Raw genomic sequence first — 21,229 nt, 5'->3', positions numbered from 1 at the left:
CACTACAGAAACCAAAGAGGCCAATTCTCCCTGCCCTCTTCCCCTTGCCAGCACCCAGACAAATAAATGCTCCTGCCCTGGAATTTGAGTCTTGTGTATAGTTATGAAAAAACGACGTCAGAATTCACTCACAAGAGGGGTTACGCTGGCAATGCCTTGCCGTGGCAGGGTCAGTAAACACTTCTTGATAAAAGACAGCTGTGGTGACTTCTGCTTCTTAGGCCAGAGTCACCACAGACAACTCAGTTGTCTTGGCCTCTGCTGGTTTTCTGAGCCTGATTCTCCAGAATTGCATTGATTCTGGGAGCCAATCACAAGACTATCTGAAGGAAGTCAAGGATGGAGGGACTTTGTTGGGGGTCCAGTGGCTAAGACTCTGCACTATCCAGTTCATGGGGCCCAGGTCAGGGAAATAAATCCTGCATGCCGCGATGAATACTTGGCACAGCCAAATCAGAAGAAAATTTTTAAAAGAAGGAGCATTGATGCTGAACTGTTAAAAATAGTGACAGAAGGTTTACTGCATCTTCTTTTTGGTTCCTTTGTGTTTATCTCATGCATAAAACCTATGAAGTTCCATTTCATCTTTGGGTCCTATATTCCTGGCACAATGCCAAAGAGAGTCTTACGCTAAGTCCTCCACTCTCCTTTAGGGATATGATTCCATGTTTTAATAAAAGGCACATCTCTGGGACTTCCCTGGTGGTCTAGTGGTTAAGAATCCACCTGCCAATGCAGGGAACATGGGTTCGATCCCTGTACTGGGAAGATTTCCCCTGCCACAGAGAAACTAAGCCCAAGCAACACAACTCCTGAGCCCGTGCTATAGAGCCCATGAGCCACAACTATTGAAACCTGAGAGCCCTAGAGCCTGTGCTCCACAACAAGAGAAGTCACCGCAATGAGAAGCCCTCAGTTCAGTTCAGTCGCTCAGTCATGTCTGACTCTTTGTGACCCCATGGACTACAGCACGCCAGGCCTCCCTGTCCAACACCAACTCCCAGAGTTTATTCAAACTCATGTTCATCAAGTCGGTGATGCCATCCAGCCATCTCATCCTCTGTCGTCCCCTTCTCCTCCTGCCTTCAATTTTTCCCAGCATGAGGGTCTTTTCAAATGAGTCAACTCTTCGAATCAGGTGGCCAAAGTATTGCAGTTTCAGCTTCAGCATCAGTCCTTCCAATGAATATTCAGGATTTCCTTTAGGATAGACTGGTTGGATCTCCTTGCAGTCCAAGGTACTCTCAAGAGTCTTCTCCAACACCACAGTTCAAAAGCATCAATTTTTTGGTGCTCAGCTTTCTTTACAGTCCAACTCTCACATCTATACATGACTCCTGGAAAAACCATAGCTTTGACTAGAGGGACCTTTGTCAGCAAAGTAATGTTTCTGCTTTTTAATATGCTATCTAGGTTGGTCATAGCTTTTCTTCCAAGAAGCAGGCGTCTTTTAATTTGGTGACTGCAACCATGAAATTAAAAGACGCTTGCTTCTTGGAAGAACGGTGCTTAGCACTTAATAATTGTTCAATTACAAGCCAGACACCAAAAGCTACATACTGCATGCTTGTCTTTATATATAACTATAGGAAAGGCTTCCCTGGCAGCTCAGATGGTAAAGAGTACCTAAAATGCTGGAGACCTGGATTCAATGCCTGGGTTGGGAAGATCCCCTGGAAAAGGGAATGACAACCCACTTCAGTATTCTTGCTGGAGAATCCCATGGTCAGAGGAGCCTGGCGGGCTACAGTCAATGGGGTCTCAAAGAGTTGGACACGACTGACAGCTTACACTTTTATGTGAGTGAGTGAGTGAAGTCGCTCAGTCGTGTCCGACTCTTTGTGACCCCATGAACTGTAGCCTACCAGGCTCCTCCATCCATGGGATTTTCCAGGCAAGAATACTGGAGTGGGTTGCCATTTAAGGCAAATGTTAAGATATGGTAACAGAAAACAGATCAGTGGGTTTCTGGAGCTGCAGACAGGAGGATTTGCTACACAGGAAGATAAGGGAGCTATTTTGGAGTAGTTAATGGTAATGGTTCCATGGGTATATGCGTGTGTGCCTACTTAGTCAGTCAGCTCTTTCATGACCCCATAGACTGTAGCCCCCAGGCTCCTCTGTCCATGGAATCCTCCAGGCAAGTAGATTGGAGTGGGTAGCCGTTCTCTTCTCTAGGGGACCTTCCCAACCCAGGGATTGAACCCAGGTTCTCCTGCATTGCAGGCAGATTCTTTACTGTCTGAGCCACCAAGGAAACCCTCCATGGGTGTATACATTTGTTTAAAAGCACAGAACTGTGTAGTTAAAATGGGTGTATTTTGGGACTTCTCTGGCAGTCCAGCGTTTTAAGATTCCATGCCTCCAATGCAAGGGGCATGAGTTTGATCCCTGGTCCGAAAACTAAGATCCACATGCTGTGTGGCTAAAACATAAAAATAAAATAAAATGGGTGAACTTTATAGTATATAAATTATACCTTAATAAAGCTGATTTTTTTTTAAACATTCTAGCACTGAACCTATACTTTTTTCTCTACTTTCAGGCATTAATAAGGTTGAATTGTGTCCTCCCCCCAAAAAATTTGTTGAAGTTCTCTTCAGGATGTGGCCTTACTTGGAAACAAGGTCTTTGTGATTGTAATCAAATCAAGATAAGGTCATACTGGATTAGAGGGGCTCTAATCCATGGCTGTTATCATAGAAACAAGAAAAGGAAATTTGAACAGAGACATAGACAGGGAAAACATATTCAATAATGGAGGCCAACATTGAGGTTGTGTGTCAAAAAACCCAGAAATGTCAAGGACTGCCACCAACGACCTGCTAGGAAGAGGCACGGAAGAAGCCTCCTAGAGCCTTCAAGGAGATGATGGCCTTGTTGATGCCTTGACTACTTCGAGAGAACAAATTTCTCTTGTTTAAAGATATCCAGTTTGGGCTTCCTGCTGTTTCAGTGGTTAAGAATCAGCCTACCAATGCAGGGGGCACAGGGTTGATCCCTGGTCCCAGAAGCTCTCACATGTGATGGAACAACTAAGCCCACACACCGCAACTGCTGAGCTCCACGAGCCTAGAGCCTGTTCTTCTCAACAAGAGAAGCCACTGCACTGAGAAGCCCGAGCACCGAGCACCACAAGGGAAAGTAGCCCACCCTGGCCACAACTAGAGAAAGCCCTTGCACAGCAGTGAAGACCCAGCACAGCCAAAAGGAAATATGTAATATAAATAATATATAAATAACTTTAAATAATAAAGATATCCAGTTTGTGGTAATTTGCTACCGTATCCCTAGGAAGCTATTACAGGAACATAGAATTATTTTCATAATTCTGTCTCCTGCCTTGAGGGGCTCTTCTAAGAGGAAGCTGTGAGTCAGTGAGCTTGAGGTCTGAAAACTTCCTCCCGACCTCGCACAGACTCGGTCAGCCCGCTCTCAGCCCAGCGTCCCTCCCGGTCTCACACGCGACCTTCTGTGGGGCTGTCATGTGTGGAGCCGTCTGGCTCCTATTTCATGGGTTTCAACACTTGTGGTTTCCCTCCGCTTCACATCCTAAGCCCAGCTTCATATACAGCCCAAGCACGCTACTTGTAACACACGCCATCGTATGTGTGATGGGCTATAATACTCCAAACGTTAATGTGTATTTCCTTACCCTCCAGATCATCTTTTTTTTTCTTCTCCTTCCAGAAGAGACTTTTCACAACCTACAATTAGCTCTAAATTTCCCCCGGCTTTCGGGAAATGAGGGTGGAGGATGAGGATATCACTGTGCAAGGTCAGAAACAAAAATCAATACATTTTGTTTGTTTGTTTTTGTTTTTGACTGCGCGGTGTGGCATGCAGGATCTTAGTTCCCTGACCAGGGATTGAACCTGTACCCACTGCAGTGGAGGTGTGGAGCTCTAACCAATGGACCACCAGGAAGTGCCAATACAGGTTTATTCATAAGCTCAAAAGCTACTTCTGTATTGCAAAGCAAAAGAATATTGAGAAAGGTGACGCAAAGTAGAGGACCAGACAGGTGTGAGTTCTAAGTTGCTTCAGCCGTATCTGACTCTTTGCAAGCAGACAGGTGGAGACTGAGAATTTGACACTCTCTCTTCACTCCCACCCCCATGCACAAGACTCTAAACTCCAAACGGGAGAAGGACCAAGTAGCAACAAATCTAAACACACTGTATTTTAAACAGGCATTGAGATCTAATCGAATTTGACTGTTTGCTTCAAAAATTGGCAAGGATGGAGACTTGAGATCAGAAATTGCGATTGAATAGTACTTCTATTTTATACACACCGTATGCTTGTACGGAGAAGGCAATGGCAAGCCACTCCAGTACTCTTGCCTAGAAAATCCCATGGACGGAGGAGCCTGGTAGGCTGCAGTCCATGGGGCCTCAAAGAGTCGGACACGACTGAGCGACTTCACTTTCACTTTTCACTTTCATGCATTGGAGAAGGAAATGGCAACCCACTCCAGTGTTCTGGCCTGGAGAATCCCAGGGACGGGGAGCCTGGTGGGCTGCCGTCTATGGGGTCGCACAGAGTCGGACACGACTGAAGCGACTTAGCAGCAGTAGCAGCAGCAGCATATGCTTGTAGGGGGCTTCCCAGGGGGCACTAGTGGTAAAGAATCCACCTGCTAATGCAGGAGATCTATGGGTTGGGAAGATCCCCTGGAGGAGAAAATGGCAACGCACTCCAGTATTTTTGCTGGGAGAATCCCATGGACGGAGGAGCTTGGCAGGCTACAGTCCATGGGGCCGAAAAGAGTTGAACACGACTGAGTGTCTGAGCATGACATCTGTAGGTCCCTGGGACTGAGAACCTTTTTTTACTTAGTTAAATTATTTATCATGGGATCACAGTTTCCTGGCTAGGGGTGGAACCCACACCCCCTGCATTGGGAGCACGGGGTCTTAACCACTGGACCACCAGGGAAGTCCCCATGATCACGTTTTTAACTGCTCACTGTCTCACTTACCTAACCCAAGTACCAGCCCTGTTCTTTGTTTGTTGCTTTTATTGATACTTTTCAATGATTTCCTGAACTTTGGGTTTTTTTTTCTGGGGGAGGATTCAGCTACTTGTGGAATTACTACTTGACCACTCCTCTGCTAAATCTTCTGAGGTCCCAAACATCTCTGGGGTCCCTGAAATAGTAACAGTTGATAGACTGCCTGTTTTCTGAACTATTATATCTGAGTAAGAGGTTCTTCGTATTTCCCTTTCACTGTAAGAGCACAGCCTTTCTTTCTGATAAGCGCCTCTGCTCCCTCTCCTGCTGATGACCTATAGTCTACTCTGCCGATTCTGTACAAAAACCACTTGTTTCTTTGTTTCAAGTTTCCTGTAAGTGACTCTGCCCTCTGCCAGAGGTCCTTCTTCCACCTCTCTCAACCGAATTCATAAAGCTGAGGATTTCAAATGCAGATTGGCTTCCTCTTTTTAAAAATTGTATTTATTTTTGGCTATGCTGGATCTTCGTTGCTGCAGGAGCTACTCTCTAGTTGCGGCCCGCCGGCTTCTCATTGCGGTGGCTTCTCTTGTTATGGAGCACGGGCTCTAGCATGCTTGGACTTCAGTAGTTGCGGCACATGGGCTCAATAGATGCAGCTCTCAGACTCTAGAGCAGGCTCAGGAGTTGTGGCACACGGGCTTAGTTGCGCCTTGACATGTGGGATCTTCCTGGACCAGGGATTGAACCCCTGTCTCCTGCATTGGCACGTGGATTTTTCACCACTGAGCCACCAGGGAAGCCCTTCTCCCACCTTTTTTCAAGAAGCTAAACACACAGTTCCCATGGATTCTTCCTATCCGTTGTGGTTGAACTAACACTGTAGACTTTTAAAATCCACAAATTCAAGGGCTTTTCTAATGACCACTCAGGATTCCTAACCAGCAAAGTATGGGAGGTTGATAGTGCTGTATCAGTCAAATTCCTTTGAATTTATAAACACAGAAAAAGGACTGCTACATGCTCCGGGGAGGAAAGAAAAAAGGAAAGGAACTTGATAAAGTAGCTCAGAAATTGTGGAAATAATAGTAGTCTTTTTTTGTTATTGCCATTTTGACCATTTTCAAGTGTACCTCTCAGTGGCACTTAATTAGTGCCAAATCACAATATTGCCCAATTGTTACCACTATTTCCAAAACTTTTTCATCATCCCAGACAGAAACTCTGAACTCATTGAGCAACTGTTCCCCATTCTCCCAGCCCCTGGTAAACTCTACTCTACTTCCTGTTTTCTACAAATTTGATTAGTCCAGGTACCTCACATAGGTGGAATCATACAATATGTTTTCTTTTGTGGCTGGCTTATTTCACATAGCTTTCAAGGTTCATCCATGCTGTAGTATATATCAGAACTTCATTCCTTTTTAGCTGAATAATATCCCGCAGTTTACATACACCACATTTGTTTATCCATTCATCTTTGGATGCACAATTGGGCTGCTAGATTTTTGGCATTGTGAATAATGCTGCGGTGAACATGGATGTACAAATATCTAAGTCCCTGCTTTCAGCTCTTGTGGTATATACCCAGGATTTGTTGATCATATGTCAATTCTGTGTTTAATTTTTTTGAGAAACCACCATACTGTTCTCCATAAATTCATTTTTAAGTAACATTTCTTTCTTTCTTTTTTAATACTGATTCTTTATGTGATTTAGAAAGTCTTTCTCAAATGTGAGCATATCAGAACACTTAGAATGGATAAAATAATCTTGCCCTTCTCCATTTCTGCAAAAAAATTGGGATTTTGCTAGAGATTGCATTGAATCTGTAGATCCCTTTGAGTAGTACCAACATCTTAAACAATAGTAAGTCTTCCAATCCATTAAACAGGATATCTTTCCTCTGAGTTAGGTCTTTAATTTCATCCAGCTTTGTATATAGTTCTCAGTTTACCAAGTTTTGTACCTCTTTGGTTAAATCTATCTTGAAGTATTTTATTCTTGTCGAGGAGCTATTGTTCTGTGGACTTTTAAGGTTTATTTTCTTAGCAACTTTCAAATATGCAATACAGTATTGATAGGAACAAAGTGGGTGATTAAATGGTTAATCCCAGGACTTGTCTGGTGGTCCAGTGGTTAAGAACCCATCTGCTAATGCAGAGGACATGGGTTCCATCCCTGGTCTGAGAAGATATCACATGCCTCGGGGCAACTAAGCCCATGCACCACGGCTGCTAAAGCCCAAGTGCTCTAGAGCCCCTGCTCTGCAACAAGAGAAGCCACTGCAATGAGAACCTCATCACAACTAGAGTCATCCTGCTTGCTGCAACTGGAGAAAGCCCATGCACAGCAATGAAGACCCAGTGCAGCCAAAAACAAGTAAAAAAAAAAAAAAATTAAAGGGGAGAAAGTGTTTGAAAAAATAGTTAATAGAAGAAAAAGTAGAAAAAAATATGGGAGACCCCTGTGAAGTAATGATTACTCAAGAGAGCAGGTTTGCTTAACTACAAAACCAAGCAGGATTGCTTAGCAACAAAACCATGCAACAGAAACACGAGATATGCCCCCAAACAATGAAACAATGGTGGCATGAGACACATATCCTGCCCAGTGAGCTCAGTAAGTTAATAATCCCTAGGACATGCTCTCTGCACACATAAAAAAAACGATAATTTATGGACTTAGTTTGACCGCACAGGGACAAGAAAACTCCCCTGCCCAACCTGGAGAAGGAGCTGATGATGGAAGCATGGTGTCTACTCAAGAAAGACAAAAGAAGTTCTTCTCTCCCTCCCCACTTTTCCTTTGATTATAAAACGGGAGTTCGGTAAGTTCTTGGAGCATGGCATCCCCTCACCCACCTGCTTATAAACCTCACAAGTGTCCTATTCTAATCAGTGATTTTTATAATCATCATTTGCCTCTCGCTGAATTCTTTCTGCACTGAGACATAAAGGACTGAGGTACCAGAGCTCTCTGGGGCCCCCAAAATAACACCAAATGGTTTCACAAATTCTTGACTATAGTCACCATGCTGTGCATCACATCCCCATGACTTCTTTGGAATTGTTTTCTTAATTTCGTTTTCATATTTTTTATAATTGGTATACAGAAATACAACTGATTTTTGTGTGTTTACTTCGTATCTTGCAATTTTACTCAAATTACTTATTAGCTCTAACAGTTTTTTAATGTATTTTTTTAGCATGTTCTACATAGAAGATCATATCATCTGCAAATAGAGGTAATTTTATTTCTTCTTTTCCAATTTGGATACCTTTTATTTCCTTTTCATGCCTACTTGCTCTCCCTATATCGGAAAGAATTGACATTAGAAGAGTCCAGTCACCTCACAGAACTTCTCTTTAGGATACTGCCATAAGGCATCTCTATCCCAAACTATTTTTATGTGTCTGCATTCAAGGTTGCAAATCCTGGGAGACAGAATTGGCACCCACTCCAGTGTTCCTGCCTGGAGAATCCCAGGGACAGGGGAGTCTGGTGGGCTGCCGTCTCTGGGGTCGCACAGAGTCAGACATGGCTGAAGCGACTTAGCAGCACCAGCATGACTTTTGGGCCAATGGCCTCATCCTTGCAGGTGAGATGTTGTAAGATTAGCCTTGCCTGGGCCATAGACCTTCTCTCTGCCTAGAGAGTAAGTCTGACACCAGAAGAAAGCAATGGAAGAGATGCCCAGAGGATAAAACCGATGAGTACTTCGGTACTTGAGAGTCCACAAACAAATCACCAATCTGATCTGCAAAGGTTAATCTCTAAGTGTCTGCTTTCTTATCGATTTGCTGGAGATAAGTAAGAAGTCTGATGTTGGTACTTTCCTGTCCATTCAAAGTGGAAGACGATTTCTGTGAGGCAATAAGCAAATTGTCTGTTTTGGATCAAAGCATTATGTGAAATGTCCAAGAGAGAAGGGGGAGCTCTGGTGCCCCGAACCATACAGAACCTGTCTATGATCCTAAGAAAAATCAGGGTCAGCAAATACTTCCTGTACTGAGACCTGGAACCCAGATGCCACTTGAGCTTCTGTAGCTCACCATGGACTGGCAACAGAAATCTCTCTTACTTCCTGACCTTAAGTAATATCTTTCTTGTCTACTTAAAGTATCCTCTAAGGACCTGGTTTCTTAGAAGTGGCATACCCTCTTTGAAACTAGATGTCTTCTTTGTAACTTTGGATCATTCCCCATTTAGGCAAGAGTGAATCTTGCAACATAATTTTATACATATATATGCTATTTTGCAAATGTCCCCTGATGGACAGAACTAGTAAAACAGTTCAGTTCAGTCGCTCAGTTGTGTCCAACTCTTTGCAACCCCATGGACTGCAGCACGCCAGGCCTCCCTGTCCATTACCAACTCCCACAGTTTACTCAAACTCATGTCCATTGAGTCGGTGATGCCATCCAGCCATCTCATCCTCTGTTGTCCCCTTCTCCTCCCGCCTTCAATCTTTCCCAACATCAGGGTCTTTTCCAATGAGTCAGTTCTTCGCATCAGGTGGCCAAAGTATTGGAGCTTCAGCTTCAGCATCAGTCCCTCCAATGAATATTCAGGACCGATTTCCTTTAGGAAATTAGGATTGACTGGTTGGATCTCCTTGCAGACCAAGGGACTCTCAAGAGTCTTCTCCAACACCACAGTTCAAAAGCATCAATTCTTTGGCACTCAGCTTTCTTTATAGTCCAACTCTCACATCCATACATGACTACTGGAAAATCCATAGCCTTGATTAGACGGACCTTTGTTGGCAAAGTAATGTCTCTGACCAAAACGTCACTTGAGGATAATAGAAAGGACCTGGGGATGAACAAACTCTCCACTTGGGTCTACTCACAAACACAAATCAGCCCTAAAGAGCTTCAGATGACTCCACCATCTTTTCTCTTTGTCTCTTCCGCTCCCCTCCAAGTTAATCACAATACAATCATTAAAAGGAAAGTATTTGTTTTTGCAATTCATCTTGTCCAAGTTCTTGCTTATTGTGATAAGCAAGATATTTGGGGAAAATATATGGAGTAAAGGTTCAGGTGCTGAGCAATGTTGTTGTTGTTTAGTCACTAAGTCGTATCTGACTCTTTTGAGACCCCATGGACTATAGATCACCAGGCTCCTCTGTTCATGGGGTTTTCCAAGCATGAATACTGGAGTGGGTTGCCATTTCCTTCATCTCTTCCTGACCCAGAGATGGAACCCGCATCTCCCGCATCGCGGGCAGATTCTTTTACCACTGAGCCAACTGAGAAGCCCCAGGCAACGATGGGAAGTTAGTAGTGGATAAGTTCACTCTCCAGCAGTATAGAACACTCATATCCAACAGGAAAATCAGTAAACCAAAAATCCCATGTATCATGTGAGAATTCAATAGATGCCTTATTATTTACAAAATAATGTAAGTCATCACTTTTTCTCCCCATCCATAATAGTAGTAACTAAAACCTCTGAAAACTTTTTAAACAAAGGTAAGAAGCATTCCATGACCTCTGACATAGAACACTTCTAGACAAGATCCTTCAAATCTTCTCTTGAGAAATATCACAGTAACACTGAAGTCCAGTTTCTGGACTTAGGCGGAAAAATTATCTGAAACTTACGCAAGTACTTGAAACTCCATATTATATATAATTTGACCTTTACTGAGCCTTATGGCAGAAAGTGAAGAGGAACTAAAAAGCCTCTTGATGAAAGTGAAAGTGGAGAGTGAAAAAGTTGGCTTAAAGCTCAACATTCAGAAAACGAAGATCATGGCATCTGGTCCCATCACTTCATGGGAAATAGATGGGGAAACAGTGGAAACCATGTCAGACTTTATTTTTGGGGGCTCCAAAATCACTGCAGATGGTGGCTGCAGCCATGAAATTAAAAGACGCTTACTCCTTGGAAGGAAAGTTATGACCTACCTAGACAGCATATTCAAAAGCAAAGACATTACTTTGCCAACAAAGGTCTGTCTAGTCAAGGCTATGGTTTTTCCAGTGGTCATGTATGGATGTGAGAGTTAGACTGTGAAGAAAGCTGAGCACTGAAGAATTGATGCTTTTGAACTGTGGTGTTGGAGAAGACTCTTGAGAGTCCCTTGGACTGCAAGGAGATCCAACCAGTCCTTTCTGAAGGAGATCAGCCCTGGGATTTCTTTGGAAGGAATGATGCTAAAGCTGAAACTTCAGTACTTTGGCCACCTCATGAGAAGAGTTGACTCATTGGAAAAGACTCTGATGCTGCGAGGGATTGGGGGCAGGAGGAGAAGGGGACGACAGAGAATGAGATGGCTGGATGGCATCACTGACTTGATGGACGTGAGTCTGAGTGAACTCCGGGAGTTGGTGATGGACAGGGAGACCTGGCGTGCTGCGATTCATGGGGTCGCAAAGAGTCGGACGCGACTGAGCAACTGAAATGAACTGAACTGAACTGAGCCATGACAGGACTTCTCCAGTGGCTCAGCCATAATGAATCCACCGGCAATGCAGGAGATGCAGGACGCTCGGATTCAGTCCCTGGGTTGGGAAGATCCCCTGGAAAAGGGCATGGCAACCCACTCCAGTATTCTTGCCTGGAGAATCCTATGGACAGAGGAGCCTGGCGGGCTACAGTCCATGGGGCCACAAAGAGTCGGACACGACTGAAGGCACTGAGCACACACACACAAGCCATTACAGCCCTTTTCTGTTTCTTTCCCCTGTTGCTCTATCCTAGATTTAGGGAAATTGTACATTTTCTCCCTCTCTGCCAGCCAGAAATTTCACATTTGAATTTCAACTAGAGGAAGTGACACAAATAAACACCCATCTCAAGTTGTGTCATCTATAATGGTTTCTTAATTTTTAAGAAATTTTTAAAAAAATTATTCTTTTTGGCCACACCACATGGCATGCAGGATCTTAAGTTTCCTGACCAGGGATCAAACCTGCACTCCTGCAGTGGAAGCACAAGTCTTAATTAACCACTGGACTGATGGGAAAGTCCCAACAATGGTTTCTGATGAAAATTTTAAAAAAATTAGAGGAGGGGACTGTATTTATGCATACATGAACACATTATTGTACATAATTCTCAAATTACTAACTACAACATTAAACTTAAAACTGTAACTAAAAAAAAAAAAAAAAGAGAGAGAGGAGGAGACTTGCCTGGTGGTCTGGTGGTTAAGAATCTGGCTGCCAATGTAAGGGACATGGGTTCGATCCCTGAACTAGAAGATCCCACATGTCAGGAGGCAACCGAGTCCATGCACTACAACTGCTGAAGCCCGAGAGTGCTAGGGCCCTTGTTCCACAAGAGAAGCCCCTCAAGGAGAAGCCAGAGCACCGCAACTAGAGAGTAGCCCCCACCAGCCACAACTGGAGAAATGAAGTAGCAACAAAGACGAAGCTCAGCCAAAAATCAAAACGAAGTCAGAGGAGGGGACCTGGCAGACCCTCTGGGTTCTTACAGTGAGTCCCGTGGACCCGTCTCTGCTTTCAGAAGCAGCTGTAGTGGTTAGTTCCGCGTGAGCTCAGGTGTACCTAGCACTGACTGATGAGACAGCCCATGACTCCATATTCTGCCCCAGGACCTTTCCCCATGCCGCAGGAACCTGCTAGACCCATAGACAAAGTGTAGTCTGGAGCAAATTCATCCAAAGGGGAATTCGGGTGGATGCTGATCCAGCCTTCCAGCCTTCAGATGCCCCATTCTGGGAGGCATGCTATAGTTTCTCGGGAGTAGTTTCTCTGGCTAACTGGAGCCCCTGATGCCCACAGCAACCATCTAGATAATGGCTCTTACGTGGCCTCTTCCTTCTCTGTTTCATTCTCCTCAGGCCCTCCTGGGATCATCTTCCAAATAAACTACCTTCACTCAATTCTTTGTCTCAGGCTCTGCTTTCAGATGAACTCAGGAGTCATTATTGGTATTCTCGGTACAGGGACTTAGATATCTTGGCACCTGGTCTCTCTAAGGAACTATGGCTGGGGATGGTTGTGAGTAGGAGAGAAGACCGCAGAGAACAGAGACAGATAAAGCAGAGGACTTCACTGGTGGTCCCCTGGCTGAGACTCCGTGTTCCCAACGCAGGGGTCTCCAGTTCCATACCTGGTCAGAGAACTAGATCCCACACGCTGCGACTACGAATTCACAAGCCACAGTGAAGACTCAGCCACAGTCAAATAAATAAACAAATATTAAAGAAAAAAAGGATGAAGGGGGAGAGAAAAGAATCCAGAACTGGACAAGGCAGAAGAGGGAAGGCTTTGGTGGAATGGGGAAGAGGGTGAATGGAGATCCTGGACCATCCAAAAAGAAGCACCGACCTTCACTCCAGGGAGGAGCCCAAGACGGTGCTGAGGCTATGGTGACATATGGTCTGCCTCCCTGTTGCCCTCCTAATTCTTATTCTGATAGCTCTAATGATTCTGTGAGTCCCCGACAGAGGCAAAAGCATGTAGTCATGGCTATTGCCTCCACTCCAGAGATTATACATGACAAACACGAAAATTCTAAGGACAGAAGGGCGTGCATGGTCCAGGCCCTATGCCCAAGGATCCCTAGTTCATTCCTACTCTTTCTTAGCCCCTTGTTTCCTTGCTTTTCTTGATACTCCCAGCTGCCCATGGGGCTTGCCCAGTAGCTCAGCGGTAAAGAATTCACCTGCAATGCAGGAGACTCAGGAGACATGGGTTCAATCCCTGGGAAGATCCCCTAGAGGAGGGCATGGAAATCCACTTCAGTATTCTTGCCTGGAGAATCCCACAGACAGAGGAGCCTGGTGGGCTACAGTCCATGGGGTCGCCAAGAGTCAGACATGACTGAAGGGACTGAGCACCAGCTGGCCATAGGGTAGATTTTCATGGTAAATTAGAGGAAGGCAAAGGCCACTGCGCCTCTTCACTTTCCCCCTGTGGATTTGAGTTTCAGGTTTGGGAGTGGGGGCCCAGTCTCAGTGCCAGGGTCACTTTTGAATCTTCGCAGGATCACACTATTGTATCACTTTCCCTCTTCACCCTCTGGACTTCCCTGGTGACTCAGACGGTAAAGAATCCACCTGCAATGCAGGAGACCTGGGTTCAGAAGATCCTCTGGAGAAGGGAATGGCTACCCACTCCAGTATTCTTACCAGGAAAATCCCAAGGACAGAGGAGCCCGAAGGGCTACAGTCCATGGGATTGCAAAGAGTTAGACAGGACTAAGCCTCACTTTCATCCTCTAATTTCTCCAGAGGAATAATTCCCCTCTTCTCACACTCCTTGAGAATGAGGTTCTAGATCTTGTTATTCATGCCCTAAGCTTATGAAGAAAAATTAAAGTTCATTAGGTGAACTTTCCTTGCAGTCCAGGGATTAAGCCTCCAAGCTCCCAATGCAGGGGTCAGATTTGATCCCTGGTCAGGGAACTAGATTCCACTTGCTGCAACTAAGAGTTTGCATGCTGAAAAAAAAAAAAAAAAAAAAGATCCTGTTTGCCACAACTAAGACCTGGTGCAGTCCAATAAAAATTTTTTAAAGTTACTTAGGAACAGGAGGTACCCTTTACCGTGGATATCCTTATGGCTTTCACCCTTTACCAAGGGAATCTTGTGAGAAGGCATGCCTTCAAACTATAGGCAGTTTACCGGATATCCTTAGCTTTCACTTTTGTTTTGCAAAGAGCCTGAAAGTCAGAAATCAGTGAATAAGACCTTCTCCATTTCCACGTCTCTCCTGTGCAAACCTTGTGCATTCACACAGCCTTTCAGAATCCCTGGAATATGTTAGAGATTTCCAGAGTGCCCCATGATTATCCAGTTCTCCAAGGTATACTCAGATTCCTAGCCTGCCTCTCGCTAACCTCCCCTGAAAGCAGAGCCTCAGGGAGCTGCTATGTTGCCAGTGGAGGGCTATTGTTTTGATAATGCCCTGGGAGCAGGGTTATTTTGTTCTGTTGCACTGAACTCTGAGTCAAATCAAACAGCCACGACTACCTAAGAATAGAGATTTTCCAGGGCGCTCCAAGTTCAGACAAAATATTGACTGTGCTCTGGGGGTGTTGCTTTTCAATGAGCTCCACAAGAGGTCAGTCCTCTCCATCCACTGTGAGACTGCTGGCTTTTTGTGGCTACCACCCACCTGAGCTGCAGAGGGAGGGGATGGAAAGAGTAGCCCATTCACAAATTAAAATACCACCGATCCCATTTTCTAAGCACAGTCCTGTTGTTTCTCTCGGATAGATGATTTTCAGTTTGTTCTGTGGCTTCGGTTAGTTTCTCAATATCTAAAAAGGTTGATGTTAGTTGTTTTGCTGGTATTTTCACTGTTTTTTTTTTGTGGGAGAGTTTGTTCACTGAGGTCGTCTCTGTCATTCTGGAAGCTGATCTCCAGGCAAGCTCATTCTAAACATGGTTCGTTCTCACGTATCCTCCACCTCTCAGCAGAGTCTTTACTTAGAGTTTGTCCTGCTTCCATCAAACTCAGAGTCAGTTGTGATTTAAACTTATTCTGGTGTGGACTATTCCAGTTATCCTTCAGGTGTACAGTTCTCTTAAATGGAACTTCCAGAAGTCATTGTGTTAGGGGAAGCACACTGATTGAAACCCGCCCACCCTGGCCAGGCACCACGGTAACCATTTGCATGAGTTGTTTTACGACAGGAGATCCTGGTAGGGAACACGGAAGTAATAAGCCACCGCCAACCAGAAGAGTTCAGGAAAGGTCAAAAGGAGACACCACATGTCCAACCACCTCCCGGAATCCTCTCTGGCATCCATCTTGGCTGAAAAGGCGTGTACCACCAGGAAGGACTCTGAGTCAGAATGATTGGCTCAAGACAACCCGTAAACTAATCCCATCAACATAAAATCTGAGACTCCAAGCCATGTAGCAGAGCTGTTCTCCTGGGTTCCCTTACTCTGCTGCTCTCCACCTCGATGCTCTTTCCCTATAAAATCTCTTGCTTTGTCAGCACATGCGTCTCCTCAGACAGTTCATTTCTGAGTGTTAGAGAAGAGCCCGGTTTCGGACCCTGGAAGGGGTCCGCTTCCTGTAACAATTGGAACGTATTCATCAGATCATCCAACTTCCCTGGCGATCCAGTGGTTAAGAATCTACCTGTCCAAAAAGAAAAAAAGAATCTGCCTTGCCAATGCAGGAGACACAAGTTTGACCCCTGGTCTGGGAAGATCCCACATGCGAGAAGCAACGAGGCCGGTGTGCTCCAACTACTGAAGCCCAAGTGCCCTAAAGCCCGCACTCAGCAAGAGAGAAGCTACCAGAATGAGAAGCCCGTGTGCCTCAACAAAGAGTAGCCCCTGCCACTACAGAAAGCCCACGTGCAGCAACAGAGAGGCAGTGAAGCACGCCCACCCCCCCCCCACCCCCGCAATAAAATAAAATAAAATAAACCATTCCACTAGCCTGCTGCGCAGCAGAAGACTGCTTACTGAAAAGCACCCTGGGCAGAAGGTGATAACTTGAGAACTGTTAAGTTCCCTGTACAAGTGTCCTGGCTGGAACAAATCCCAGTAGCTTCTTCCTGTTCTCGTTTTTACCTGGCTTGTCACCCAGGGTGTGTTCTTGATCCACCATTGCTAACTATGGGGAAGGAAATGCATGGTGGGCTATTTGGGAGGAGGCGCTAATCTCTCCTACTTAGCTCTGGACCTTTCGCCTGGCATCAGTGCAGCCAATCAATAGTATCTTATCTCCAGACGTCTCAGTTCTTCCCCTAAGAATCAGTTCAGATTGTTTCCATGCCATTCATGAGTTTACTACTGGGACATGAACTGTGCCTTTTCAGGATCCCAGTTGATAATCTGACAAAAGTTTTTTGTCATTAATGAGTTTTTGTTAACCTCCAATGATTGAGTGTGGGTGAAAGAAATATACACCAACTCCTCTATCTCCATGTAATTGATTTAAATAAAGGAATATTAACATCAATGATGAAAATACACGTCATTGATGAAACAAGGGAAGGGAGACATGGATATATACCACAATCATTTCTGCTGGATGATTGTCACCTGGGACTCAATTTAAGACTAAAACCTACACCTTTCATTTCCAAGAGATTAGTGTTGTGTCATGAAAACTAAATAGAGGAAATCCTAGCAGATCCTCACTAATACCTACTAAACAGAGAAATATAGTCTCCTAGAAAAAGCAGTTTGTGTGTGTTTTTGACAGATGGGGCCATTTCCTACTTGGAATTTCTTTTAATGCTATAGATTAATAGTACCTGTGTATAGTTGAGGAATGAAAAGGAGGCCAGGAAAACAGAAAAACCTGTGGAGAGGTCGTTCCCTGACTGTACATCCCATTAAAGCAAGAAGCTCATCTCAGGGCTGAGAGAACTTCCCTTATATTTAGGGGCAACTGACCCCATGAGGAAATTCAACTTACAAAACAGCCAGGAAGGAAGCCATACACATGAACATGAAGCAGAAGCAGAACCAAACGAGAGAATAGACACCAAAAACTATTACCTGGAACAGAAATTTGAACAAACAAAAGATAAATGTCTACCCGGAGGAACTTCTAGACAAGACAACCCATGACTCTAACTTCCTCTCAATTCTGTGCAGGAAACTGACATTCCGAACTTAATATTTTAAACCCACATAATGAAGGACTCCAAGAGCAGCCAGGTAAATAGTGAGAGCCCCAAGGAAAATAAATGTAGAATATTTATAGTCAATTATCAAATCTTTCTAAATCAGAGATTGGCAAAGTTTTTCTTATAGGGCCAGATGGATAAACATTTTAGGCTTTGTGGGCCAAGAGACACAGTGAGAGCTCTTATTATTTAAAAATATAATCATTAAAATGTAAAAACTATTTTTAACCTGTGGGCCGTTAAAAACAAAATTAGCCACTGGCCAGATATGGCCCATGGGCTGTAGTTTGCTGGTCTAGACTTGTTGATATTGTTTAGTCGCTAAGTTGCGTCCGATTCTTTTGTGATCCTATGGACTGCCGCCCACCAGGCTTCTCCGTCCATGGGATTTTCCCAGGCAAGAATACTGGAGTGGGGGCCCTGCCAAAAGGAGTCTGCCCATCGCAGAGTCCATGCACCCACCCTTGCCCACGCAGCTTTAGTCATGGCATCCAGCAACGTGCATATTGGAAAACCCGCCCTGCAATTCCAGGTTCCCCCAGTGGTGGATGGCGCCTTCAAGAAAGTGAAGCTTTCTGAGTACAAAGGAAACTACAGGGCCCGCTTTTTCTCCCATCTGCAATTTACCTTTGTGTGCCCCACGGAGACCATGGCTTTCAGCAACGTGCTGTGGAGTTGCACAAGCTGAACTGAGCGTCTCCGTGGACTCTTAGTTCACTCACCTGGCTTGGATCAACACCCCCCAGAAGGAGGGAGGCTTGGGCCCTGGAACATCCCCCTGCTGGCCCATGTAACCAGAAACTTCTCCCATGATTATGGTCCCAAGGAAGATGAAGGTATTGCCTACAGGGGCCTCTTTATCATTAATGGCAAGGGTGATCCCTAGATCACCCTCAGTGATTTGTCTGTGGGGTGCTCAGTGGATGAGGCTCTGTGGTTGGTCCAGGTCTTACAATTCACAGAGGAGCATGAGGAAGTCTGTCCTGCTGGCTGGATGCCGGCAGTCACACAGTCAAGCCCAGTGTGAACCACAACAAGGGAATCCTTCTCTAAACACAACCAGGCTGGCAGATGGGTGGCAAGCTGGGGCTCTTGGCCACCATCTGTGCCCCTACCTGTGTGTGCCCCTTACTGACCCAGGAAAGGCCAGACCTGCCTCTTTAGACTCGATGGTCCAAGATGGAAGAGGGGCTAAGCCAAAGCCTTCTTAACCTCCTAGCTGAGAGCTAGGTGAATGGTGACCCCCTCTTTGGAGCCCACATAACTGGGAACAGGCCTAGAGGTGATTAATAAAGTATTAGTGCATGCGTGTGTGCTAAGTTGCTTCAGTTGTGTCTGACCCTTTGCAACACTATGGACTGTAGCCCACCAGGCTCCTCTGTCCACAGGATTCTCCAGGCAAGAGTACTAGACTGGGCCATTTCCTATTCCTGGGGATTTTCTAACTCATGTCTCCTGCACTGGGAGGCTAATTCTTTACCACTGAACCACTAGGGAAGCCCGATCTAGACTTATCCTCACTCAAATATGAATAATGAGGAAAATCACTGGATCTGTGACTGTTATGAAACACAGCAGAAAAAGATAGACACAGCATACAGAGAGAGACAGATATTAGCAAAGATACTTTAGGTCATGTCAGAAATCCAATTTAAACTATCTTCAGGGAAAAAGGATTATTAGCTCAAACAACTGAGCAGTGCTGGTGGGTCAAAAGGGGGAGCAAAGTGGTCTTTTTCTTCCATCTCTTTTGTCAGCTTTTCTCTATGATTCAGTTGCTTTCAATCTGCAGATGTAAAATAAATATATTGGAAATCTGGATTAAGCAAAAGATTCGGGAAAAATAAAAATAAGTAAAACTGACCAATAAATATCTGTATAGATGCATAACATGAAAATGACTTAAAAACTGGTGAAGAGAGAATTCCTAGTGGTCCAGTGGGTAGGACTCCGAGTTTCCACAGCAGGGGGCTTAGTTCCTGGTGGGACAACTAAGATCCTGCATGCCCCGTGGCACCTCTAAATAAAAGCAAAGAAAAAATAAGTGCCAACATTGAATAGTTAAGGTTGGGGCTGGAATGTTCTGGACTTGTCAGCCAGGCCGCGCCAGCTGCCTGTGTCAAAAAAGCAAAAAAGAAGTTTAAAAACTAGTTTAAAAAAAAAAAAAAAAGCTAATGAGTAAGCTCTGGGTTTGAGAGGTGGATTTGAGAGGGCTTGAGGTGCGTGGGGGAAGCTTGGAAAGGTAGAGAGAATGGAAGAGGAGGAGAATCGACTAAGGACAAGGAAGGAGGTTTTTGAGTATTGTTCTGGGTGCACAGATCCAGAAATTTGAGGCAGTACTTATTCTTGTAGCATTCCTCATCATTCTCGGTACAGGAGCGGAGAAGACAGCACCGAATTTGTTCTCAAGATGGTGTTGGATGTCAATTCATAGCTCAGTTGGTAAAGAATGCGCCTGCAATGCAGGAGACCCTAGTTCAATTCCTGGGTCGGGAAGATCCCCTGGCAAAGGGATAGGCTACCCATTCCAGTACTCTTGGGCTTCCCTTGTGGCTCAGCTGGTAAAGAATCCACTTGCAATTTGGGAGACCTGGGTTTGATCCCTGGTTTGGAAGATTTCCCTGGAGAAGGGAAAGGCTACCCACTCCAGTATTCTGGCCTGGAGAATTCCATGGACTACAGTCCATGGGGTCTCAAAGAGTTGGACTCGACAGAGCAACTTTCACTTTCACTTTCTGATAGTAAAACAGAGCAGGACCATATGGTCCTTGCTCACCCGATCCCCCCACTGCCACCCACAGTATCTTCTGCCTGACTTTTGCCTGTGAAAAACTTCACAGGTTTAATAAGTTTAATCAGAGAAGTGAGACATACTGAAACAAAGGAAAACAGTCCAAGGAGACTAAATAATAATAATGCAGTCATTAAGCATAGTCAAGGACCTTTAATATTTTCTCAAGGGCTATAGATAATATTCTGAGCCATACCCTGTGACTTGTCTTATAGCTGTCTTATAGATACCAAAACACCAGGTGGAGAAGTTAACTACATGATGACCAGACTGTGCCCAGGACTTGAGCTGCCACAATTCTGAGAACTGACCGCAAAGAAATGGAAACAAGTGCACCCCACTGAAGATTAACTGTACCTACAACCACCAAGATGATGCTGATCAGACCACTGATGACCAATTTGAAGATGACTGTTAGAGATGACTGTACTCTTTCTGCCTGTAATCCCCCCCACTCTGTCTATAAAAACCTTTACCCCCTGATTGTCGGGCTGGGGGGGAGTCGGCCTTTGGACAGGGTCGGCCACTCTCCCTCCCAGTTGCCGGCATCTGAAATAAAGCAAACTTTCCTTTCCAGCGACCCGGCCTGTTTACCGGCTTTTGAGTGGCAAGCAGACCTGTATACCCCTCCCCACACCTTTCAGTAACAGCAGAAGAAGGAAGGGATGCGGGAAGTGAGAGTGCTCCTCAAGGACTAGTTGAGGTGATAACCAGGGAGGTCAGACTACAGAGCAAGGGAAGTTTGGCAGTAATGGAGCTGATGTGTTGAGAAAAGAAAGATCAAGAACCTACATGTCTCTAGAAATTTACACAACATTGTATATCAACTATATTTCAACAAAATAAAAGAACCCCTATGCCTTTTTTGGGTCGGTCAAACCTCAAAGCTGGCAAAA

General features: G+C 44.9%; 1 long non-coding RNA gene and 1 pseudogene across 1 annotated transcript; both read left to right on the top strand.

The window, feature by feature from the left end:
- Positions 1–6,953: 6,953 nt before the first annotated feature.
- LOC133231734 (uncharacterized) lies at positions 6,954–20,913 on the top strand. Its single transcript, XR_009731218.1, has 2 exons — positions 6,954–7,787; positions 20,549–20,913. It is a non-coding gene; the product is annotated as an uncharacterized LOC133231734 (long non-coding RNA).
- Positions 14,244–20,527, top strand: LOC133231733 (peroxiredoxin-2-like; annotated as a pseudogene).
- Positions 20,914–21,229: the final 316 nt, after the last annotated feature.

Source organism: Bos javanicus, chromosome 19 (assembly GCF_032452875.1).
Source record: "Bos javanicus breed banteng chromosome 19, ARS-OSU_banteng_1.0, whole genome shotgun sequence".
Classification (NCBI taxonomy): Eukaryota; Metazoa; Chordata; class Mammalia; order Artiodactyla; family Bovidae; genus Bos; species Bos javanicus.
This window is presented reverse-complemented; position numbering and strand designations above follow the sequence as displayed.